The sequence below is a fragment of the Colossoma macropomum genome, unplaced genomic scaffold (assembly GCF_904425465.1).
Source record: "Colossoma macropomum unplaced genomic scaffold, Colossoma_macropomum, whole genome shotgun sequence".
NCBI classification, from domain to species: domain Eukaryota; kingdom Metazoa; phylum Chordata; class Actinopteri; order Characiformes; family Serrasalmidae; genus Colossoma; species Colossoma macropomum.
In genome coordinates, this window is record NW_023494805.1 from 25804597 (window position 1) to 25830089 (window position 25493).

The window sequence follows — 25493 nt, forward strand, 5'->3', positions numbered from 1 at the left end:
AAATCCAGCAATGCACCCTTTAGATACAGTACTGTACTGTCAGAGACAACCCTTCATTTATTTTCAGTCAAAACAGCCATTAAGTACAAGTTTTCAATTTTTCAGAGTCAGGAGAACACACGTATTTAACAGAAACCTTAATATAAGATTTTCTCAGTTTTTAGTGTGTCCCTTCTTTGCCTCTCTTTGCCTCATTCCTTTCAGGAGACTTGTTTTCACTTTTTCAAAAACATCTACAGGAATATTTTTCCATACTTCAAAAGTTCATACTTCTCATGCTACAAGTAATCCCAAACACATGTGGTGATGTTCAGGTTTGGACTCTGGGGGAGGAGGGGGGCAGCTTCTTTGTCTGATTTGCAGATTTTTTCCTTTTTTAGTAACAACTTCTTTCACAGCTACACATTCTTTCAGACACTTAGTGTTGAGGCATCTTTTTTAAATCTGAAGCAAGAGTGGAGCTTGATTTTCTCCTTTTAAGCATGGAAGCTTTAAGTACTGTTTATCTGATGGTGACAGTTTAGGTGGTCTACCAGGTCATGCATGGTTGTAAGGAGTCCCTTTTTCTCTGACTCTTTATAATTTTTTGATGTCCAGTTCTGGAAACTCCTGTTTTTTACACTTACTTTTCTTTAACTTATTATCTTATATCTGATCTCCTCAGAAATATCTTCTGAACAATTAATAATTTGTACTTAATTACCATTTTCACCCACAATTAAATACACAAAGGGCTTTTGCACAGTGCTGTTAGCACAGTTGGTTGTTCTATGCACAGCATGGATGTTATGTAGGATAAAGTACAGTAACATATCCATATCATGGTTAATATCCATAAATGTGCGTACACTGAACAACTGTGCAAACTCCGCCTGCAAACCTTTTGGCAGTTTCAAGTATCCTGAGCTCCTCTTAGGAAGGAAAGGGTGTTACATGTCTAGATTCAGCTTAACAGCAGGTTATGTAATTGTCTTCTAGACTGCAATCCTCCTTATGATGTTGTGTGCTGTAGGTGTGCTCCTGGAAACGTCCACTTTAAGTGCCATAATACCCTCAGAATCTGGCTGCATTGGCTGAGAATTACAAATAATTACACCATTAAGTGCTTTCATATTCTATTCCATTTAAAACATGATGAAAACCATTAACTCTTAGAAGCTGCAGATCTCATTAACAAAAATGTGTTGCAGTTTTGTTTATACAACAGTTATTTCTGACGACACAGTCTGGTCAGTTACTACATCGAATTCTGAACCTGTCGTTGCCCCCAAGCTTTTTCAGCCGGCAGTTGTGACAGGACAAACAAATAAACTTGAAAACAAACACAATACAATTCAGCAAACTAGGTGAGCTGTGTGATGTTTTACAGACTGGATGGAACAAAACAACCTTGAGGTTAATCTTGCAACTTTTGCAAAAACTGAACCTGATACTGCGACTGCTTTATGGCTCTATCTGTACAGCAAAGGCAGCTACTTTTTTGGCAGAAGGAATTACAAGTAATAAAGCATGTTTAATGTAACATTCAGGGCTTCTTTGCTTTACTTTTCTTTATTTAGCAGAACAGTTGTTTAAAAGCAAAGGGACACTCAAGGTTGTGTGTAATCGTGACTTGCTTTCCGCTTTTGCCCGTGACAGAATAACAGCCATGATATAATTCACAAAGCCCGCTCCCTCTCATGTCCTGTTGCTTAACTGAATTGTTTCTCATTTGTAGCTCCTAGAAACAAGTGGAATAATTAATCCCTTCCAACAAAAAACAGTGTATGTGACATTTTTTGTAAAGATCATACAAGCATGGTATGGCATAGTTTAATGCCCTGTATTTAAAATAAGGGGTCACTAAAACCTAAATAAAGCATAATTTGGCCTTTTAATGTAAAAGTTTGTACAAAATAAAATAGACAAGAAAATAACTGGTACTTCAAAAAAGGGTGGAATGGTTAATGCATTGTTTTTTGTTGAAGGGGCTTAATTGTGTTGAAAGTGTGGATTCTAAACTTTCAGTACTACATTTGTATTGTAAATAGAACAGGGAGTATTTTATTATACTTTGTATTTGATGAAAAGCTGTTGTTCGTACAGTCTTTTTTTGCAGAAAGAAAAATCTTCCTATACGTTTTTGCAATGTTTTCAAGTCAAATGTAAATAGAATTGTTTATGTAATAATCACATGAAAATAGTCTAGAAAAATAGATGTATGAACTCTAGGCTGTTTTAGGGTTCTTTGTGAGAGAACAATGCAGTGACAGTTTCTGTAAGTCATCATATTTTGATATCATTTGCATTATCCTTTTTCTGTCCCCACAAAGTGAGCTATCAGTTTGAGCTGTTGCTGATGTGGATAACTCTGAAAGCTGAACTCTGAGTCAGCCATTCAGGCATTAAGGAGCACAAGTGCTTGAATGTATGAGCATTACAGCCTGCGGGTCATTCAGTGCAGAGCCATCCCTTCTAACACACACAGACTCACGCTTAACTTGAAGTTGTCCTTTTTCAACTTGGTGCCATGTCAGTTTGTCGTCTCATCCTCTAATGTTCAGACTCAGAGCGAATGTGAAATAGAAGCTTTTCCATGGAAGCAGGCATACTTCAATAAGTAGGCCAAATGCAGATCTTCTCCTCTTCAGCATTAACTCAAAACCGCCTCACCCCACACTACAGAGAGCTTCGTGCTCTGCTCCATATTCATATTATAATCTTTGCCTTGTGTGCTTGTACTTTTTAAAGTTCTTGAATAAACTCTCAAAATGAAATGAATGCAGAAAACAAGAAAAGAATGACCAGAACATGATTTAATTAAACTAATACTTCGCCAACAGGACAAAAGAGCAGCTTGCCCCCCCTCCTTGAACCTCTTAGTGTGATGGCTTTGGCCCAATCTAGAGAGATGACATCACTGAGTAGATCCCAGCAGAGGTCTCCATTGTCTCCTGGGTGACTGGACGTCTCTATAGCGTCATTGTGTTCCATGATTGCTTCAGGTCTCCCTCTGGGCTGTGCTTCATTAGCATCACGTTCATACTGAGGAACCTGCCACTTCCCTCAAAAAGCCGGCACTCTCTTTTATTTCCCTTTGTTCCTTCTCATTCTTTTACTGTCTGCCTTTTTTTGCTATCCTTCAACTCTCTGATCCTATTATAATTTCATTTATGTTCTCTGTCTTTAGTATTTTACATTGCGCTGTGCATGTTTTCATTGGTCTGTTGCTCTCTTGTGTTCTCAGGCCCTGTGCTCTCAGTGGGATCTCCCCAGTAAAGGTCAGTAACTTGAAGTGCACTTGGAGAAAACAATTATAAACTCTAGGAAGTGACCTCTGTATTAAGCTGTTCTGTAGGCTGCGGTAGGCGAAAATGCCCCTGGCTCCTTGGCCACCTGCCCAGTTTGGAATATCCTTGAGGTGAGTGCTGTGAACTGAAATTTGTATTGTGATATTTTCCACCCTCTGGTGTGTGTTTCCCAAAAGTATAGTTGCTTACTGTGTTAGCAATTTACATAGTAGGAACCATGCAGTTATGATGCGTTTCCCAAAAACATGGTTGGAAATATCAAGGTAACTACATTAGTGACTTATATAGTACGAACCATCATTAAGTAACACAGGTGTTTCCCAAAACCATAGTTCACCCAAATGTTCACAAACACTGTCGTTAAGTTGTGTAGTCTGAACTACAGCTGTAGACCGGTGGTTAGAAGCTTAGTTCCTGGTGACCATGTCGCTGAAGTACCCGAAGTTTGAATCGAATGAGACAAACACACTGTAAAGTTTGCGCATTTTGTTCACAATCTTGATTGTAAAGTAATGCACGTCTATCTGTTCTCTTAGTTAGACTATATTGTTGTTATGACAAGCTGTTCTGTGGCAATTTGTGTTGTTTTTTTTTTTTGTTTTTTTTGGAAGTAGTGGCTTTTTCGTTGCTTGGCTAATTGGGAACAGTGGTAAACACTATTTACAGAGCACAAACAATTATGCTAGTAACAGCTGTCATTTACTACTGAAATAATACATCTAAAATAACACAGACTGTGTTATCTATTAAAACATTTTTAGAACTTGCAGCAAATATTGTGTTGTGGTTACTGTGATTAGACACCCAAACATGCAAAATACAATGACCTATACTTGCACATACGCACACATTTACTTTAATTTTTCTTTCAACTTTGCACATATAACTGTACTTTTTTACTTTTTTACTATTGCTTTTAGGGTATTTCTACTTATTCGGTTTATTTAATTTTTTTTTTTCTAAGATTATATTTGGTGAATGGAGGATCAGCAAAGTAAGAATTTCATTGTACAGTGTAACTGCCTGTTTCTGCTGTGCATATGACAATAAAACTCTTGAATCTTGAATCTATGAAAAAGATGTTATCAAGTTATTCTCTATTGCAAACATATAACAGCAGAGACAACATAGAAATCTTTACAGTACTTTATTATATCAATTATTATGAAAAATGTAAAAAGAATCACTGCTGAGGTTACAAACCCAAGACTGTGTATTTGGGAAAATTACATCTACTAGAGAGGGACGTAATACTCGCACGTAAATAAAGTCATTCAGAGTGGTTTCACATGAAATGGTTTATTGTAGAGAAGTTTACCAGTCAGATTTTCTTTACAGTGGTGATGATGGGAACAAGGAGTTGTGATATCTGCAACTCAAATATAGCCATTTCATTTACTATCCAAAACCACTAGTGAGCCTACATGTGTCTTCTGAGTTTTATATGTGATGTCAATAACGGTAAAATCTGGAATCTGAAAAAATAAGATTTATTTGGAAAGTGCTTATCTTACAATGTCCTCTATATAACTTTTTTCACTACAAATGCATTTTAGAAAACACATTTTATGCCAAAATCTAATTTAAACACGATTGTAAAACAGTATCTCGTGTATCAGCCAGTGAATTCGTAACCATTTCATGCAATAGCTTTTTGTGAGGGAGGCATTAAGCTCTTTTAGATGTCTGATTTCCATCACCACTGTGAGCAATTCTGATACGGAACATTTCACATCAAACTCCTCTGAATGATTGTTTACATCTTAACAATTGAATTATGCAGAAATTTAGAAAAAAATTTAAAAAATGAAACAAAGTCCCTTTTGACCATATGAAACCCAACACGGTGAGACAAGTTGTCTTTTGATTATTGTGAAAATGCTAACTCTAGCCTGCATGCTAGTAGCTTCTTCATATTGCCACACATGCAGGGTCGTCATCTGGTGAAAAAGGCTGCTGGTGTTTCCACCTGTAGCTACACACCATGATGGCATCATGGTACCTACGATATGGTTTATCAGTGGAACAGGAAGTGTGTTATTGCAAATAACACCACAGCTCTTATTTGACTGTGACCTTGTGTTCTATTGCTATACAGGATTTTTGCGAAGTAAAGAATGAAGTAAAGCAAGCAAGTCCCATTGCCTCAAATCTATGTTTTTTAATATTTCTTCTGCCTAAAAACTAGTTCCAGCAGCTTAAAGAGCTGATTGTTGTTACTTAGCAACTGGTAGTCAACAGAGTGATAGAGATATGGTGAAAAATGTGCTGCAGTGAGATACAACAACACAGGTAGTACGCTTTTCAACCAGTTAGACTGTATGGTCCAAACTAACTATAATAATCCATATCACGGAACAGCATCATACAAACAACTTTCACCCCAAGAACACTGCAGCATATTTACACCATATTACAGTAAAAGTAGAAAATTAAGGTCGAGCACTTAGTCCACCCTCCCTCCTTGACAGTTTAAGCGGTATTGTGTATCTAATTATTTTGTTTCCTCACTTGGAAATCAGGCCATTAAGTGTATTGTTTGAGGAGAGTACTGAAAAAGAATGGCTAGGGGAGAATGCCATTGTGTCTCAATCAGATAGAGAAGGTCAGTTTGAGAGAGAGAGAGAGAGAGTGACTCTTCCCCGTTTCTCCTCCACTCTGAGATTTAATGAAGGGTGTATTTAATAAATGGACAGAAATCTCTGTTACACTTCCGTATTTTCTCCATTTGTGATTCATAGTCAGTAAATCACATGCCTGATAAATCTGGACTGATAAAGACGTAGCACTGTATGAATCTTTTAGTAGCAATACAGCAGAAATAGCTAAATCTTTTTTTGTCCCAACAATGCATTTCCTTCTCCTGGTTCACCAACAGCACTGTACAGATTATTTGATTGTGTATCAGTTTGGAGAGGGGATTAAACAGGAATGCACTGTTGTCTAGCTGTTTACCCAATCACTTAATCTCGTAATAACGCAGGTATATTGCATTAGCTTTGTTTCCTGCCTTTGTTTCCTGCAATTAGATTATTAACTTACCTTAATGATGATCTGCTTTCAAATCCTAGAGGAAAGCACATTGTGATACTATTTATGAGCAGGATTGACCTGATATGGCCAAAGCATCGGGAGGGGTAGAGTTACATGAGAGAGTATGCCATCCAGGAAAAAAAATTCCAAGTCACTTTTCACCATTTCTCTTGGTCCACTGATCATTAAAATGTATTACAGTGTGAAGGGCAGAAGGAATATATTTGTACACTGTCAGAAAAAAGGTATATGGGTACATTTTTGTTCATGAAGATACAATGAATGTTCCCTCAAATGTACAACAAGGGTGTTGATGTTTTTTTTCCAGGGGAAAGGTACATATATTCACCTTTTCATAACCTAATGTTTTAAAACAACAATAAAATAAAGTGAAGACAGAATGTATGGAGTCGATGCAAACTAAAAATGCATAATTTGCATAAATTGCAACAGTGCAGGGTACAATTATGTTAGGAAACAACTAAAGATACTGAAGACGTATGTATATTTGTATGTGTATGTGTATGTGTGTGTGTATATATATATATATATATATATATATATACACACACACACACACACACACACACACACACACACATATATATATATGTAATTTAAATGAAGCAAGACGATGAGCTCTCAACCACATCCCAAAGACTGGAGCAACCACAGGCTGGAGATCGTGCACAGCCATCTGTGGCGGGAAGTCCTAGAGAGCATAACTGAGCTCTCTCTGTCTCTGTCAGCTAAAGTAACGAAATTGGCAGTTAGCACTCCCTTACAAGCATACTGAGCTATCCAATGCTGTTGTGTTAGCAGCAGTTTGAAAAGGTGCAGTGCCGCTTCTTCTGTCTCTGAGAAAATGTGCTAGCGTCACCCTCCCAGCCTGGTGGCATCATGTGATACTAGTAACCTTGCTAGCAGGTTTAATTGGCCATGCCTAAATTGGGAAGAAAATTGGGGGGGGAAAAGGAGCAATTTCTGTTTGCATCCAAATGCTTAAAATTAACCTCTGTTCTTCATTTTTAAAGTGGATATTCAAATCTCATGGCTTTCCAAAACAGCATCTAGCCTTCAGAACCAGTAAACATGTTTATCTTAGAGTACTTCCTTTGTCATCTCTCAATGCAGTTTTTTTATCTTTTGGACTGTATAGTTGCATGGTTGTGTATTATTGGTATTTGAATAGGTCACTTAGTATTCTTCTTGGATTTTCTTCCCCACAGCTGCGGAGGCTCGGCCTGTATCTCAGTGCACACAACTGAGAAAGACATTTGAGGACAGTAAATGCCAACAGACATTGATCATATGATTGTGGACAAGAGCCAGTAGCACTTTTCAGGCTGTGTTTGTGTCAGTGTTTAGAGGGAATGATGGTGATTTTTAAAGGTCATGCACCGGGGCTGAGTAGCTCCCTGTTGTTCACTTGGTAAGCATGTGGTAGAGCACTAACGGCTGCAGGCAGATGTGGTACCTGATGTGGAGCTGACATTTAGTTTTAGAGAGTATTTGTTCTATTTTCTTTATTAAATGTGAAGGCTGTTTAATGCTCTGTAAATCTGCACCCAATTTTACCTTTGAACCTCTCCATGGATTTATTTCAGATGCTGCTCAACTTCTGTGACCTGTGAGGTTAACTTAATCTAGATGTGCTTCCATTATAATCCAGGATTACTAGTTTTAATCCACCAAAGGAGCACCCACTCTTGTACACATGTTACACCACAGTGTTATTTTTTGCTTCTCATCAACTGGTGTAGCTTCCTTTCGTTGTGCAACCTGTTATGGTTCTCTTGTGTTTTAAAGAATTCTTTAAAAATAATTCCTAAAAAACACGCAATTCAAATCTTATTTCAGGTCATTTTGAAGCAAATCTGTTGATCAACAGATCATGAAAGATTTACCCAGTGTAAAGGTCAGCTATTACTTTCAAATGACGTAAAATATAATATACAATTATATTACAATGATATACAATAACAATATAAAATGAATGGATTTATAATAATATAATATAATCAGTGAGACATCTATGGCTCTCTTTTAGATCTCTAAAGCAGCAGGAACAATATGCACCGATCAGGCATAACATTATGACCACCTCCTGGACTAGAGGATGACCAACACAAACTGTACAGCAGCAGATGAGCTATCGTCTCTGACTTTACATCTACAAGGTCGACTGACAAGGTAGGAGTGTCTAATAGAGTGGACAGTGAGTGGTTTAAAACTCCAGCAGCACTGCTGTGTCTGATCCACTCGTACCAGCAAAGCACACACTAACACACCACCACCAAGTCAGTGTTACTGCAGTGCTGAGAATGATCCACCACCCAAATAGTGCCTGCTCTGTAAGGGTCCATGGGGGTCCTGACCACTGAAGCACAGGGTAAAAGAGGGCTAACAAAGTATGCAGAGAGACAGATGGACTACAGTCTGTAATTGTAGAACTACAAAGTGCACCTATATAGAAAGTGGAGCTGATAAAATGGACAATGAGCGCAGAAACAAGGAGGTGGTCATAATGTTGTGCCTGATCTGTGTATTTTGTCACAATATTTTTCAGATGTTTATAGCACATAATAAATGATACCTACACAGTGTCATACATCAGTATAATCCAGCGGACAACAAGCAGTTTAATGTCAGCTTTCACCCGCAGATGGGCATCTTGAGAAAACAAATACCCTAATCTCCCTTTAGTGTCTGTGAAAAAGCCTCCCCTCGCTGATGGAAATTATTCCCATTTCAGTAGTGAGATGATGGATTATGGCAAGAGAAGATGTCTTTTCATTTAATCTGAGGGGCCTACATGAGAACAAACAGCTTCAGACGATTTGCATCAATGCTGTCGTATTATTGCATATGTGATCCCTTTCGGCGACAGCACATACAGAGACCCCCTGAGGAGACAGATATTTGTTCTCATTAAGGCTGTGGGTTATGGTTTTAACTGCTTAGTATCAGCTGGCCTTCAGGAGATGTGATACTTGCTTGAAAACAATAAAAGCAACTCTATAGAGCAATTGTACTACAAATAACCAGGTGGGTATATTGTAAATGATATACATTGGCTGTATCTACGACCACATACTACTATACTACACATGCTATACTAATGAATGCACCAGTGGAGGTGTAGTATTTTTGATAGACTGTTTAGTATGGTGGTCTGTGACTTGCAGCCATGGTTTTTTTAAGAGTATAATGATTTCAATACAGTATTGGAAGATGAAAATGAACATTTGAAATGCTTTATCAGCATTTTACTCTATCATAGATATGTCACTCGTTATGTCTTCCTGTCATGAACAAAGAAGAGATTGGATGCAATTGCAAGGTGATTTTATTGAAAGAGGCTTGCAAGTGAAAACAAAACAGGCTACTGGAGGGGACACAGGCCTGAAAATCGAAGGTAAAGGTCACAACCGGTATAGACTAAAGCTGCAATAAAGGCTACAGTAAAGCTAAAATAAAAGCTTTCAATTCAATGAAGAGTGCCATGGACATTCACTTTTCCTCATGTTTTTAAACTCATTCCATAGAGCACCTTGTGCCCAGTGACTCAGTATCGCCTCTTGAGGTACGAAATGGTATTACGAAACAGAACAGGCCAGAGCTAGCTGGTTAGCACGCTAACTTCAGTAGGTAGCTCTATAAACTGTTATTTCTTCACATTCTGTTGATAATTTTAGTTAATGTCAGAATGTTTTAAACTAATAATCTTACAAATTGCACCTTTAAAAAGTTGCTGCTTCTGCTCTCCTGTACTGCTCACTGCTGTTCAAAGCCAGATCAGGGTTGCCATTGAGTATAATTAGCAACTAGCTATGAAATAATTATTTAACAGCAATGTTTTTTCATTACCTTGTAATATTCAATTACGTTTTATGAAAAAGCAAAATAAATAAATGCAATTCATAATATAATCAATTCATAAAATAATCTAACTGTAAAAATAATAGTTTTTTTGGTTCAGTTGTAAAAATAAAATGTCTTTTCTTGTTGTTATAGAATATTGGAATATTCAGTAGAATTTTCAAAAATTGAAAAGCTGAGCCAACCATTTAATGCAGTACTGTAGAACCACAAAATATGTAAAACAAAAAATATCAATAATCTAATCTTGGCCTCAGAATTGAAAATTGTATTGAACCTGAAGTGTCGTGTTACACCTCAGCAAGATCAACTTTTTCAAGGTTTTGTGATATTTTGGCACCTCCCTTGTCGGGGTTGCCCGGTAAACATGGATTTAATCTCTTATTTTTGGCTGTAAGGATCAAGGACCCCTAGTGGGATCGTGCTCTCTACATAGGTCAGATGATCTCCAGCTTTACACTCCAGCAGATTCACTTCTAAAAAGATGTCTACACATATAAGCTGTGGTGTCTGAAGATGCAGCTTTAGTCTTTAGTTTTATCTCTGTATTATGATACAGTTTTGCACATAATCCCTTGTTTATGACCCTGAAAAGTCAGACACCTCCTGTTCAGTTTCAACAAACAGTTGAAAGACAAGACGAGGTTAACTGACATTATTGACAAAAGATTCGGGTCCTGTGATTGGATATGTCAGGCAGACAGCAAAGGAAAGCTGATAGGCTAAAAAAAATCTGGAAATATTATAATTTATGTCACTCAAATGTGTTTTACCCCAGAGGTGTGCTGTTTCCATCTAATACTCTTGAAAATAAATATCCCTAAATGGGTTCTTTGGAACAATGCCATAGAAGAACTACTTTTGATTCCCTCAGGAAACTAATGGATGGATGGATTTTTGTAAATGTGCTGTGTGAATGTGAAGAACCTTTTTACAGTAATGTAACAATATACCAAAACTATATCAATTAAGGACTTTTAGAACTGTACACCTATGCCAAAAACCAATTTGGAACCTTTTTTAGGAGAACCTGTGTTTATGGTCTTAAAGTCTTTTGTGAAACTTTGTATTTGACACACATTTTGCACTACGCCATTAAGAGGAGCTGCTCTTGTTTGACTCTCTACAGTTCTGCTCAAATTATAGCATGCACAAATTAAGTTAAACAGTGATGCAGCACCTTTGTTCTTCTCTAGACTTTCCCCCTTCTTTTCTTTGATCTGATTGAAATGAGGTCAAGTCGAAAGAGATGGGTTTTCTTTTGCTTTGTTTATGGGTAAATAAAGCCAGTGAATGTGGTTTCATATCCTATAACAATAGTATTTGGTCTGCATCTGTTCTCACTGGTAACCAAGTCTGCTTGTTCTCATGCACCCTCAGCCTCAGTAGTCTTTGGTCATTTGATTCTCATATGAGACATGAAACAAACCTTTAGTCTTCAAAGGACTGATCCATCCAAATGTTAGCATTAGATTCCATCTTTGTTCCTCTCTTCAACCCTTAGACGTCTAGAGTCATAACTCTCATTTGACTGTACATATGATTCTCAGTTCATAATCTCAGTTTAAATGTAATTACATAATTATTACATAGTGTTCTAGGTCTACATGAAGTTAATTGCATGCACATGTCATGTACATTCTGCATGGATAGATCCTAGCCTGCACTTCTGACTTATGTCTTTTTCAATGTTAAACATGTCAAAAACATTATTTTTTTCTGCAGATATTTAATTACATTCAAGCAGTGGGAACCATCAGGGCATGCTAGGCCTAATGATTCCTGTGAAGAAAAAAATACATGTCTGTAAATTATTTATTAATTTATTTTTACCCTTTAATGTAATCAGTCAGGAGTTAGAAATTTAGAAACCTTACCGAAGGAGTCACTGTAAAATTGCTACAAGGTAAAATATGCTAAAAAAAATCTGTTACAAGCTTCAAATATCTGTGTTTAACCTAGAATGTGAATTGCTGTTAGCTTGGTGCTAACATACTACTAGAATCTCATGGGCGCTGGCAGGAATTCATAGAGGTGTTTTTTTCCCTCGTTGTGGATGAGTTTAATAGCCACAGCTCCCCACTGAATTCAAGTCATAATAAAATATCCCTTTTTCTTTCTACAAACATATTGTAGCGTTCTGCTATTGGTTTGCTCGGCCGTGGACATGCAAAGCCTCCATCGTTTGTTGGCAGTGTTGGTGTCTACCATGTACAGGAGATGTGTGGCTGTTGATAACCTGACCTGCCTGCTTCACAGTGGCTTCAGTGAGCGCTGGGCACTGATGCTCCACTGCTGCTGGTTCATTAAAAGGCCGTTTCCTGAGCGTGCTGTGTTTTCCACGTCTCTTTCTTTGCGAGACATCACAATATATAGGATATCAGTTAAAAGTTTAGAATCTTTCGACAGAATTTCTCCACTGGTTTTAATGACCTACAAGTGAGAAATAATTAAACAACATGTGAAGAATTTCTAAAGAAGTATAAAAAGGTCTAAAGCAGTACGTGCAATGGGAGACACAGGGTTAAGGATGAATTTCTAGACTGAATCCTCTGAATTCCAGCAGTCTGAGTAGCAATCTGAAAGCTGAGAGCATACATTTTGGGGTCACACACCACCCAAGGATTTACTCTTTGAGTCAGGTGGTATTTAGCGTTGGTTGGTGTCTTCAAAGCGCTCACTCATGGTTCAGTGTACGCTCTAGATGCCTCCAGCTATGACGCCGCTCCTCCTCCTCCACACACACACATGCACCCTGAGCAGCAGCTTGCTTTCTCCTGCCCCATCTTCCAGCTGATGATGCCACATACACATAACACCTGGTGCCCTCGACTAGTGTGTTTTACATTTCTGTGGGTTCCAATCCCACCTTTTTGGCTCTGCCAGGGGGGTCTCCATTGCTGGCTCTGAGCTTCATGGTGGCAGATGGGTCATGTGCATTGGCCTTGGGGTCCTAAAGCTCTGTTTGAGTGACAGTCAAGTAAAAACCACATTTACATATTTTCCCCCTTATCCTGATCACCCAAGACATGTGTGGTGTCTAATGTTTGCTTGTGTAGTTTTGCACTGAAGCTGTGAGGCTCCATTTCATAGCATTCAGTTTAATATTATGCAAACTGTGTGCCACCTGCCTTAAACCACGTTTAGCTGTTAGGTAATCTGAAATAGACCTGTGTGTGAGTGATTTCGGACGCTGTATTAAATTGTGTTATAGATAAAAATGGATATTAATAGGGGAGAGAGTGGGGTTGGTTGGCATGGTTTTCATTTTCTGCCATATATCCCAGATACACTGTACATTAGGAAAACCCAAATAGCAGCAAAAGAAATAGGAATATTTTAGCTAAAGCCAAACTCTTTCAATGCAAGCAAATATTTCCTGGAATTTGTGCGTTCATGACTAAATTCATTTTGTGTACTTGTACCAACCAGCCCCAGCATGGAGTTGATTGGCACATGTTAAGGGAATGGTTAGCACAACCTCGAAGGCTATAATTTAAAAGATTTATGCACAAATAGATGATCAACCTTTATTTAAACCAAACCACAAATATAAGCATTAAACAGCAACCAAATGACAATTTTGCATCAGTTAAATGTTGGGAATCTTTTGTTTATTTTATCATTGCCTGTCACTTAACAGTGGTGGACAAAGTACACAACATGAGTATACTCCTGTGCATGACCAAAAGTAGACATACGCTTCATGAAATATTGCTGAAGTGAAAGCAGAGGTCTTCTGTTTATATTTCATCTTTAAAAATTCATATTTCATGCATAAGAAGTTTGGGTTCAAAGTTACGTAGACTTCTTTAAATGGCCTACAGCTTAGCAGGAAAGATCAATTTGTTTCAAATTGAATGTATATTCATTATAAACACTGCATTCTAGTTGTGTTATTTAATATACTGTTTACCATATTATGTACTAGTCAGTACGATTGCAATGTATGATATACAGTTTGTTTGTGACAATAGTCCTCCACAGATGTGCCAACTAACCCCACCTAAATCAGAACATAACTCTGTATTTACTTAATGTTAGATAGCTAACATTGTTGGTACTTTGTTTTCTAAACAAAATATCACATGTGTGTGTGTGTGTGTGTGAGTGTGTGTGTGTGTGTGTGTGTGTTTTATTTATATTTTATGTATTTCTGTTTTATAGCTTTAAATGATCTTAACAACAAATCATTAAGCAAATACATATTCCAAATACATATATTTTTCCTTTTGAAGTCTTGTGGGAAAAACTTGCAGACAGTCTTTTACAGAAAAAAGTCTAAATTTTTCCACTCAGCATTTAAGGCTTCAAACAGTTGAAAAACATTACCAAATATTCTCTATAGAGTTTAAATCTGGACTCTGACAAGCCCAAAACCATCATTGAAAACCATTATATTTTGGGCTTGGCCCATTTTATTTACACAGGAGTGTATGTACTAGATCCGGCACCCCACCGTGACCCAGGAGAATAAGCGGTTTGATGATGTGTGTGTGTGTGTGAGTGTGTGTACTAGAGGGAAAAAGGTTATCAATAACCGAATAAGCGGTTTGATGATGTGTGTGTGTGTGTGTGTGTGAGTGTGTGTACTAGAGGGAAAAAGGTTATCAATACCTTAACAGATTGTAGCATTCAGAGCTCTTAACAAAATGGATGAATTTTCCACTATGCCGTAATCAGTCACATGCAAAATTTTGGGTGCCTGGTCAGATTACGTTTTGTTGATCTTCTAAATGAATATAAGTTAACACCTCCTCTACAGAGAGGACATTTCTGCACATTTTAATGCACCATTATTGTTTATCTGCTGAATTTAACATATGGAACTAAAATGTGTCCTGTGCAAAACTTATGTTACATTTTATATTCTATGTTTATTTCCAATATACTGAACTCAGCAAATAAGTAGAAATTGTGCTCTAAAATTTGCAGTTTTTAATTTAGTTTTCTGTAGAGAATATGTTAACTTAGTTTTACTTAAAAATCAACAAAACGTAATTAGGCAGGGAATATTCAAACTTTTGCATACAACTGTAGCTAGCAGCCTTCTTGAGGCCTTATATGTGTCAATAGGTTTGTCCATTTTCATAAATAACAATGTTATTCAGTGTGATAAACCACCAAAGCAAGTCTGTTTGAGATTACTGAACAACTAGACATGTGTAATGATTTAGGAGATGCAGTTTCTTCCAACACCAGGCATGTCTTGGCTGATAGAATATAATTGGGGTAAAAATCTGTAAATTTGATTTTTGGCCATGTGTTCGCTTTTCATGTAACACAGGACCAGAGCGACAGCCTGAGCCGGGCGGCTCGTGCATCTCTCCAGTGTGTATATAATATTGTCATGGCAACCACGAGAGAGGCGACTGAACGGAACAAAGCAGTGAGTGAGGGCTCTCCATGTGTGAAAAGCATGTGAGGGTCTTAGTCAAAGTGGATGTTTTTGCTGGGTAGGCGGGGGTGGACTATAGAAGCTTTAAAGCTCAATTATACCAATACTCATTATAACTGCTCTCTCTCTCTCTGTCTGTCCATTCTTCTCCCTTCGAGGAATTAACTTGGAAGGGAAGCAGTGTTAAGACTGCAGTCACTCTGGGAAAGCATTGTCCTTTGAGAGAGTTCGTTTGAGCATTATCAATTAACGAACAGTTTGAACAGAAGGGAAAAGGGCTGGGTCTAACGCTAATGTAATTATTTCAGTTCATTCACAGCATCGTGGAGCAGAGGGACAGACACAGATTTAGGATGTCTCTCTTTCTCCCCTCTTCCTTTTCTCAAGACCTAGTTAGCTATTGCTCGTGGCTGCCGATGGTGCGGCGCATTTAATTTCCCCGTGTGATCTTTCTCGTCCTTGTGATCTCGTTTTGGCAGAGTTTCTTTGTGCGCTGTTGAATGGAGTGTGTCAGATGAGAGAGCGCTGCGTATGATCTATCAGCAGCCACCATGGTGGCTTACAGCATGTGAGGAGGGTGGGAGTGCTGGCTCGGGTACTTTCTTTCACCACACAGACAGATGGAGCATGCACATACATACAGTAAAGGCTTTGTATTTTTGAGTCCTGAACTTTTGTCTGCGTATGTGTGCATGTTTTTGTGCATTTTCAGGAGGAAAATATCCTGTGTAGAAAAACTAGACACAAACAGAGGTTAAATGTTCCTGACAGGCAGGGCAGTTTCTAAATATCTGGAGGTCCTGTTTAACATCCTACATGATCATGTTATTTTGTTTGAAAGAATGAAAAATTCCTTTAAACAAAATAACACTGATTAAAGTGAATGAAAAGTTTCATTCACTTTAATCAGGAAAAACATTTAATAAACGTCAATACAATAAAATGTTTATTAAATAAATAATATAAATACAGTGCAAAAGTCAGACATCAACCATCATTTATTTAATTTTTAGTCCAAACAGATATTGAAGTGCAAGTTGTTCATTTTTCAGTGTCAAGACAAAAAACAGCTAACATACTTAATAAAAAATTACACAGAAGTCTTAGTAAATAAATGTAATCTCAAAATGTTTCAGTATTTAGTGTGTCCAGTCTTTGCCTTTCTAACATGTTAAATTATTTTTTCTCTAGTTCCTTTTCTAAGTCAGGGCTTCTTGACAGCTACACTTCCTTTCGGACTTGTAGTGTGGTCTTCTCACAATGGAAGGATGTACAGAAACTGTGGAATTTTTCAGTGGTGCTTGATTTTCTCCTCTCTCTAAGGTAAAAGCTTTAAGTACTGTTTATCTGATGATGACAGTTTTGATGGTCTGTCAGGTCTTGCATGGTTGTTATGAGTCCCATTGTCTCTATCTCCCTAAATTTTGAACTTTAAATGTTTGATCACTTTTTGTTGTTGTTGTTTTTGTTTTTTTAACATGTTTTTGTTTGACATTTGTTTGACACAGCAGTGCTGCTGGAGTTTTTAAACACTGTGTCCACTCACTGTCCACTCTATTAGACACTCCTACCTTGTCAGTCCACCTTGTAGATGTAAACTCAGAGATGATAGCTCATCTGCTGCTGCACAGTTTGCGTTGGTCATCCTCTAGTCCTTCATCAGTGGTCACAGGACGCTGTTGGCTGGATATTTTTGGTTGGTGAACAATGAGCGTAGAAACAAGGAGGTGGTCATATTGTTATGCCTGATCAGTTTGTGTGTGTGTGTATATATATATATCGTCTACTTTATTTGACAAGGTATACAAACAAATGTGTGTGTGTGTAGAGTAGGGTAGCAACAAAGTGCATTCATTCTTTTTTTTGGAAACAGATGTTCTCTAATTTTGGTGTATTCTTTTATTATGACATTGTTCACTTTACAGATGCATCACATTCTATAATCATCCATAATTCAGACTTTTTGTGTTTGTAATTTCCTCGCCATCATTACGGTGTCATGCACAAAAGCAGTAGAATTTTCTACACTCGCTCTTCTCTTTTCAGCCTCAGTGACTAACATGGCTCCGTTTGACCTGTAATCGTACTGAGATGTTCTCTAAGCAGCTTTTCAGGGAACGAAAGGCCTTTTTTCTGGAGAGCTCTATGAGCTTGGACGTCGCACAGTGTTGGGAGTGTATTTGGGGATTCTTGATCCCAGAAGCAGCCATCTGCCTAAATCCTTGCCTTATGGACAAAAACACTTTCTAAAATCATTTAAAAACTGCATAATTATATATTTAAAGCCCGTATGGTTTGCTTGCTTGGCTCGCTAAATCATTCTACATTCTATCACTCTGTCTGTCTCTCTGTCTGTCCCTGTCTCATTCTCTCTCGCTCTCTGTTCCCTCTCTAGCTTTCTCTATATATCTTATCTCTTTCTGCCTCTCTCTTTCTATTTTTTCTCTCTCTTTTTCTCTTCCTCTCTCACTTTTCAGTCATTCTGTCTCTCAATTTGAATTCAGTTTGAAGTAGAAATTCTGTCTCTCTGTATGTTTATAGAGTTAATCTCAGTTCTCCTCCTCCAGTGCAGGGAGGTTTTTTGGGGGATCAGCTTTGTCACGCCTATCATTCACAGCACTGATTCCTCCTATAGAGACGTACACGTGAACAGCCTCTTATTACGTCCCTCATCATCTGTCCTCCCTCTTGTCTTTCTTTCCTCTGCCTCTCCTCCTTCATGCATATTCATCATGCATTATGTTATTATGTTGATCCCTGAAGGGATCTGGTTTGCAATAGTGATGCCGTTTGGGACCAGGTCTTTCATGGTTTGTTACCAAAAATAAAATGATTGGTTCATCTTACATAAACTAATGACGCTGCAGGCAGACATCTTGTCTTTTTTGCCCCAGATCATTAATCTATGCATCTATCCAGCTCCTTCGTATTCATTTGCTGGGATTCAGGAGCTTGCCTTTATTGGTCAGTCGTGTCTTGAATGGTGACATAAGTTTGTGACAGCTGGTAGCATAAAGAACTTGATTAAATTTTGTTGTTGAATTTAACCGTTGGCAGAATAGGCAGATTTTGGTTCACAAGGCGGGAAATGTTTGGCCCCCCCTGGGCATCCCGTCTCAAAATGTTTTTTTGACAAATTTCCCGTACTGCACTTTCAGTATTGATTTAATTAGTATGTAATTCAGTGGAACTTGAAAAGCATGTTTGGCTAAAGAACATCAAGGGCAGGGAATTTTCACCAGCCTACTCCTGTATAATATCTACCTCATATATGTTCTTGGTATGAATACACAATCAAAAGTTTGAATACTCATTGTGAAATGACATGTTTATTTTTCTAAGTGAAAATAAGTTAACACATCCTCCACAGGGAACAAACTTAAACATGGTGTTTTAGTGCAAAATTTCTGTTGATTTGCCTATTTTAACATATTGGAAGAAAACCGTATATAGTATAATGTAAAATATGTTATGTAGCACAGGCTATATGTTTTATTTTTTCTTAAAATAACATACAAAAAAGTATTTTGAGTTTTTTGTATGTTAAATTCAGCCAATAAGCAGTAATTGTTCATTAAAATGTGCAGAAATGTGTTCTCTGTAAACAACCTGTAAACATATTTTCACTTTTTGACCAGGGGTGCCAAAACCTTTGAATACAACTTTATGATCCCATTCTGTTTAATGAAAATAAAGATACTTATAGGCCTACCGCACTGTCACAAATAAAGTAAGGTCAACTTTAAATTTTACGTCATAATTCATCATTTCTTCCTCTCAGATTTCTGACCATGGAAGGGCAGTGGCATTGTCAGGATTTAAAGTCATGATCTTTTGATGGTCAGGCAGTTAGACAGTAGGAGCTACAGAGTTGCTTACATTTCGAGCCCAAGAAAGAAAGTAAAGATGAATTATTTCAGAGCAGTGTGACCTCTGCTTAAACAACTCCTCCAGCTCAGTTCAGTTCAACTCAGCTCAATTTGCGATTCATTTACAGAGCACTTTTTACCGTGGCCGTTGTCACAAAGCAACTTTACAGAAAATCCAAACCCCAAAAGAGCAAGCTAAAGGCAACAGTGGTAAGGAAAAACTCCCTAAGAGCAAGAGCAAGAAACCTTGAGAGGAACCACGACTTAAAAGGGGAACCCAGAAATGTTTAGATTAACCAATGATAACCAATGACTACTGTTAGAGGCCTATCAGAGCAACAAGTGAGAAATAGATCTATGAGAAGAGGCCACTGTTCCTGACTACTGTTAGAGGCCTATCAGAGCAACAAGTGAGAAATAGATCTATGAGAAGAGGCCACTGTTCCTGACTACTGTTAGAGGCCTATCACAGTAACAAATGACAAAAAGCTGTCACAGTGAAAATGAGAGTTAAATTCATGAACAGCAGTGAACACTGTTAAAAGCCTTTCATGATGAAGCTCAGACGGAGAGCACCGTCTGCGTATATAAGGAACAGTTACTTGTGGTGCGCCTGTCTAACTGCCTGATTGTCAGAAGATGAGATCATGAGTTTGAATCCCAGTGTCTCCTCAGCCGTCTGTGGTCAGAAGTCCCACAGTGTGTGATAGCCTGTGGGTGGGAATTTAGCTATGACTAATTAGGGAAGTCCTTTAAAAATTTAAACAATTTCAGCTTATTAGGAGGCAACTACATCCACTTTTGTGTTTGCATTTGCATTTTTTAGTGTTGAGTTAGCTTGACATAAGCTATGTGAACTGTAGCCCTAACTCGGATGCAGTATTAACTGTAAATTAAGAGAACTTTTGATTAACATCAGTTGAGGAAAAAAAAGCTATGCAGAAGGTTGATTGAAACTTTGACAGTTTGTCCTGACTTTTAATTTTAATTTACTCTTAATTTTTACAGTGTGCATACATCTGTTACACAACACAGTAAAAATGAACCTTGCTTGACCTCTGCTTCCTCACAGGTGATTAGCAAAATTCTGCATCAGTTTGAATTTAACCTCTCCACTAATCTGTAACCAACATTCGTAGTGTTCAGGAAGCGGATTATACCAACTGTACCATCTTCATAGCAATGTAGGCAACATTAAGTGACTGTTGTGAGACAAAAAAATTAAGTTCTGTAAATTGATGAACAATTTCTTGATATCAAAGGAAGCTGAAGAGGCAGCTGTAAGAGAACCTGCCCCATGTATTAAAATGAGTTTGATGAGCCATGTTCAGCTGGGGGAGGGTTTGTTTATTTATGTAATTATTTATTTATTTACACATTTTTATGAGCTTTCTAGGAAGCTTCCTCAAGATAATTTATCTTCAAAAGCTGCATGTGAGATTCCAAACTTTACTTTTATTTCTGGCCTAATATCTCATTACTCTTTGCATGTTGGTACTGAATATTCATATCTTGAGTTCTAGGGGTTTGTTTATTGGCTCTCAGGAGACTTGTAAGGGTCCGTTGTTTGCTCAGTGGCAATCAGTGATTTGTCCGTGGGAGGTTTTGGCTGGTAGTTGAGGCGTGAGATGAGGGTCCTCTCTGCCATCATTTCACCCCCCACTGTGGCTTCTTAACTCCCAGTTTTTGTCTGTGGGGAAATTATGCTAAAATCCCTGTGAATTTAATATAACACTGACATGTGCAACGAATAGTGAAATACTGTGGTTTAGTGTAATAATATAAATTTATGGGCCCTTCATTCAGTTTCTATAACTAGTATTGTAGGCTGTGCATTAGAATGGTTTCAGGTACCGGTCTGCAAGAAGTAGGATGGTGCTTTGTACTGTAGAACATCATTGTAGGTAAAATTATTTTATCAAATAATTTTTCTTTGCTCACTCTCATTCCACTGTTACAGAGTGACATCCTTAATTTCTTATTTCTGTGATTCATCCTTCATTTGTTCTTTTTGTTATTCATCCTTTGATGTTTTATTTCATCAATCTTTCTCACCGTCTTCTCATCCTCTCACTCTTTCCTGCTGTCTCTTTAATCAAATGACATTACTGTCAGATGCAGACAGATAGATGAGTGAAGGACCAAGAAAGTGGGAGAGGGCTGTGTTTGAGTCTGATTTCAAATTGCATATATTGAAGCCAATTCAAAGTGTGAGTGCACGTGCGTGTGTGTGTGTGTGTGTGTGTGTGTGTGTGTGTGTGTGTACTTGTGTTTGTACATTTTCAGGATGACATTGGCCTGACCTTGTATGAAAACCACAGAAATATAATATCAAGAGCAGCAAAAAGGTGAGGCTCGAGTCACTGGGGTTCAAGTCCAAGTTGAGTCTCGAGTCTCTGAGGACCATATGTTAATTGAGTCCAAAGTCTTTAGTAGAGAGTTTGAGTTTTGTCTCATTGTTTTCTGCAGGCTTTGCATTCTACAAAAGTAAGTCTTTACTAAACACCAGTCAGGTTCAGCAAGGCTCCAAATACCAAGCCTTTTATTCTAGAAAAAAAGCATCAACAAGCACAGTCTTTAGGTAGGCAGGTCAGTCTAGCGCCCAGACTCTTCTACTGCGGAACCATACTGGCATTGTCTTGCTAAAATAAACAAGGCCTTCACTGAAAAAGATGTTATCTGGATGGCAGCCTATGTTGCTCCAAAACCTGTATATATTGTTCAGCCTTAATGGTGCCTTCACAGATGTGTAAGTCACCAATGCCATGTGCACTAATGCACCCCCAAACCATCACTGATGCTGGCTTTTTTGAATTGTGAGATGATAACAAGCCAGATGGTCCCCCTCCTCTTTAGCCCAGAGGATTTCCAAGAATAATTTCAAATTTTGATTTGTCAGACCACAGGACACTTTTCCACTTTACCATCTTAAATGAGCTCGGGCCCAGAGGCCCAAAAGACGGCAACATTTCTGGATCCTGTTTGGTTTCTTTTTTGCATGGTGGAGTTTTAACATGCTTTTGTAGATACAAGAAAGAAGTGTGTTCACAGAGAATTATTTTCAGAATATTCCTGAGCCCATGCAGTGATTTCCACCACAGAATCGTGTCTGTTTCTAGTGCAGTGCCACCTGAGAGCCTGAAGACCACGGCCATTCAGTATTGGTTTTCGGCCTTGTGCCTTGCATACAGAGATTTTTCCAGATTCTCTGAATCTTTTAATGATATTATATACTGTAGATGGTGAAAGTTTTTTGCTATTTTATGTTGAGAAATGTTATTCTTAAATTGTTGCACTATTTGCCCGTGCAGTCTTCACATCTTTACTACTCAGCCTCTCTGGGATGGTCTTGTGAGACGTTCCACCGGGTGTTCTTAATTACACAGCTTTAACCGGTCTTTTGTTGCCCTGTCCCAGCTTTTTTGAATGAGCATCTCTTTCTTTTTTAAGAAAACTATAACATTTGTCAGTTTAAACATTTGATATGTTGTCTTTGTAACATTTTCCCAACTTTTTTGGAAACAGTTGTATTTTAAGCTCATAGTGGATCCATTTCTGTCTACTAAGTGCTGCACATCTATGGAATCTGTAGAATCTAAACTAGATGTAAGGATTATTTACATATCTCTGGGGTGCAGCATACCACACCTTTTAATTATGTAAATGAAAAAAATGGAAACGGTTTTTCCAGCTAACATGGTAAATGTTTTGGCATAGTTTTTATAGACGTTTTTTATGGGCTTTTTTATTTTTTTTAATAGGTACTGACATTTATATAAAGACACATATGTGTCTCCATATCCTGACATCCTGTTATGAAAACAAACGTTTATGTGTGTGCATGTGAGCATGCCCTGTTCACCTCTTGCTTTCTAAACAGTAGGTTAATCAGTTGATGTGGAAGGTTCATCTGTATAATTGAATGAATGGAGATTGCGTATGTTCTTCATTAAACAGATCTCACGTATATCTCTGCAGAGCTGTGCCATTAAACCAAGGTGAAGACATTATATTGCCTATGAATGCTTTGGAATTTCTGTTGTTCACAAAAGAGCGTGTGTGTTTTTGTGTGCGTATGTGGATAACTGAGGGTCCTTGATCTCTTGATTGAGTACTTTGTTTACTGGCATTTTAAACAATAAGTGATCAGCAGAGTTGTTTGTGATTGAGTGTTTAATTGGCTGGTTGATATAGTGGTTCGTCAGCGCTAATATTAGGCAATTTAGAATGGGGTGGCCAGATTAGACCCGGAGATTTTGTAGGGGTGGCACATTGCTAGGAAAAAATAAATAAATAAAATAGTGCTACTTTATAATTGTGCAAAAAGTAGTGCGTTGTTTTTCTTTGTACATAACTGAATCTGCACATTATTTTCACATGAATAAAATAATATCAACACAAATGTTGCTGAAAGTAAACAAGTAAACTGACAGGCAAATCTGTGTTGATGTAATGTATTTTATTCCTTCATGAGGAAATGAACACATTTGAATCAAGTAAATATTATTCATCAGTTTTTCCCAGTGCACAATGTTAACTTTAACTAAGTCATTTAATGTAGACATGCCATTTAAGACATGATCAGCGATTATGTCTGATTTTTGATAGATAACCCATCTTACCATCAGATTGCTTGTTTTGTAATGTAGCTCACAGAGCAGCACAGCTGAAGGAATCAAATTAGCCTATCACAGCGAGACACACTGTGGCAAAATTTCATTGTAAAGTGTATTCACAGAGGCTAGGTAGGAACCTTCTTCCTGGTGACTACTTTACTGATGATAGTTGACTGTCTCACTTCCCATAACTGGGTTGGCAAAAAACGGTGACTGTGTTTCATGCTAGTTTGGCACCCCTTGGCTACGCCCAAGGAACCAGCAAAAAGATAATATGACGAACTGTGCCTGAGTGAGTTTTTCTCCAGTTCAATCCAGTTTTTTCTCTGGTTCTGCTGTGTTACATCATTTCAAAAGGCCAACTGCTCTCATTGTATAAACATTTCATTATATGGACAAAATGGACAAAAAGAAATGGCCTAAAATTACATGGAACAAATAAAATTTAGTTATATTAACATACATTAAAATTCAACATATTTTTCCTTTATCTGTTGTTACCGTGTTAGACTTCCTGTTTTATTGTAATGTAAATAAGAGGGGACACAGAGGCTAATTTTCCTTACAATACACAAATGAAATTAGATAAAGTTGTAAAGAGCTTGTTGAAGGCAATGGATACAAAAGAGTAAGAGAGCTGAAAGTCTGGAAATGCTTGTGTTCATTGTTAGTACAGTAATTAAGAAGTTAAAAGAACTGGAGCTGTAGTGGACCAACCTAAAAGAAGGTGCATGTTTATTTTACCCTGCAGTGAGGAGGATGGCTAGGGAGGCAAAACTTTCTCTAAGGGTCATGGCTGAAGATTTGCAGAAGATGGTTGCATTCTGAGATGACCGAGTCTCAGAAACTACAATTAGCCAACTCTATGCCAACAAACCTTTTGGACGGTGTGCCAGAAGAAAGCCTTTACTTTCATCTAACCACAAACGTAAGCACCTGGAGTTTGTTAAGCATTACTGGAACTTTGATTGGAACCAGATTCAATGATCAGACGAGACAAAAACAGAGGTTTTGGCAACACTTAAGGCTTAAAAAGAAGGATGGTTATAGTGAAAAGAATCTCTTCCCCACTGTTAAGTATGGTGGAGCTGTGATGTTTTGGGTCTGTTTTTCTTCCAAAGACCCTGGGAACCTTGTTAGGAGACATGACATCATGAACATGAAGTACCAGGAGATTTTAAATTAAAACCTGACTGCATCTGCCAAAAAGCTAAAACTGGGATATAGTTGAATCTTCCAGCAAGACAGTGACCTAAGCATTTGTCCAAAAGCACACAAAATGGCTCATTGACCACACAATCGAGCTTTTGACATGGCCACCCCAGTCCTGTGACTTAAGACCTGTGGGGTGAGCTGAAGAAGTAAGTGTAAATGAGAGGATGTAGGACCATCTCTGGAGAGATTC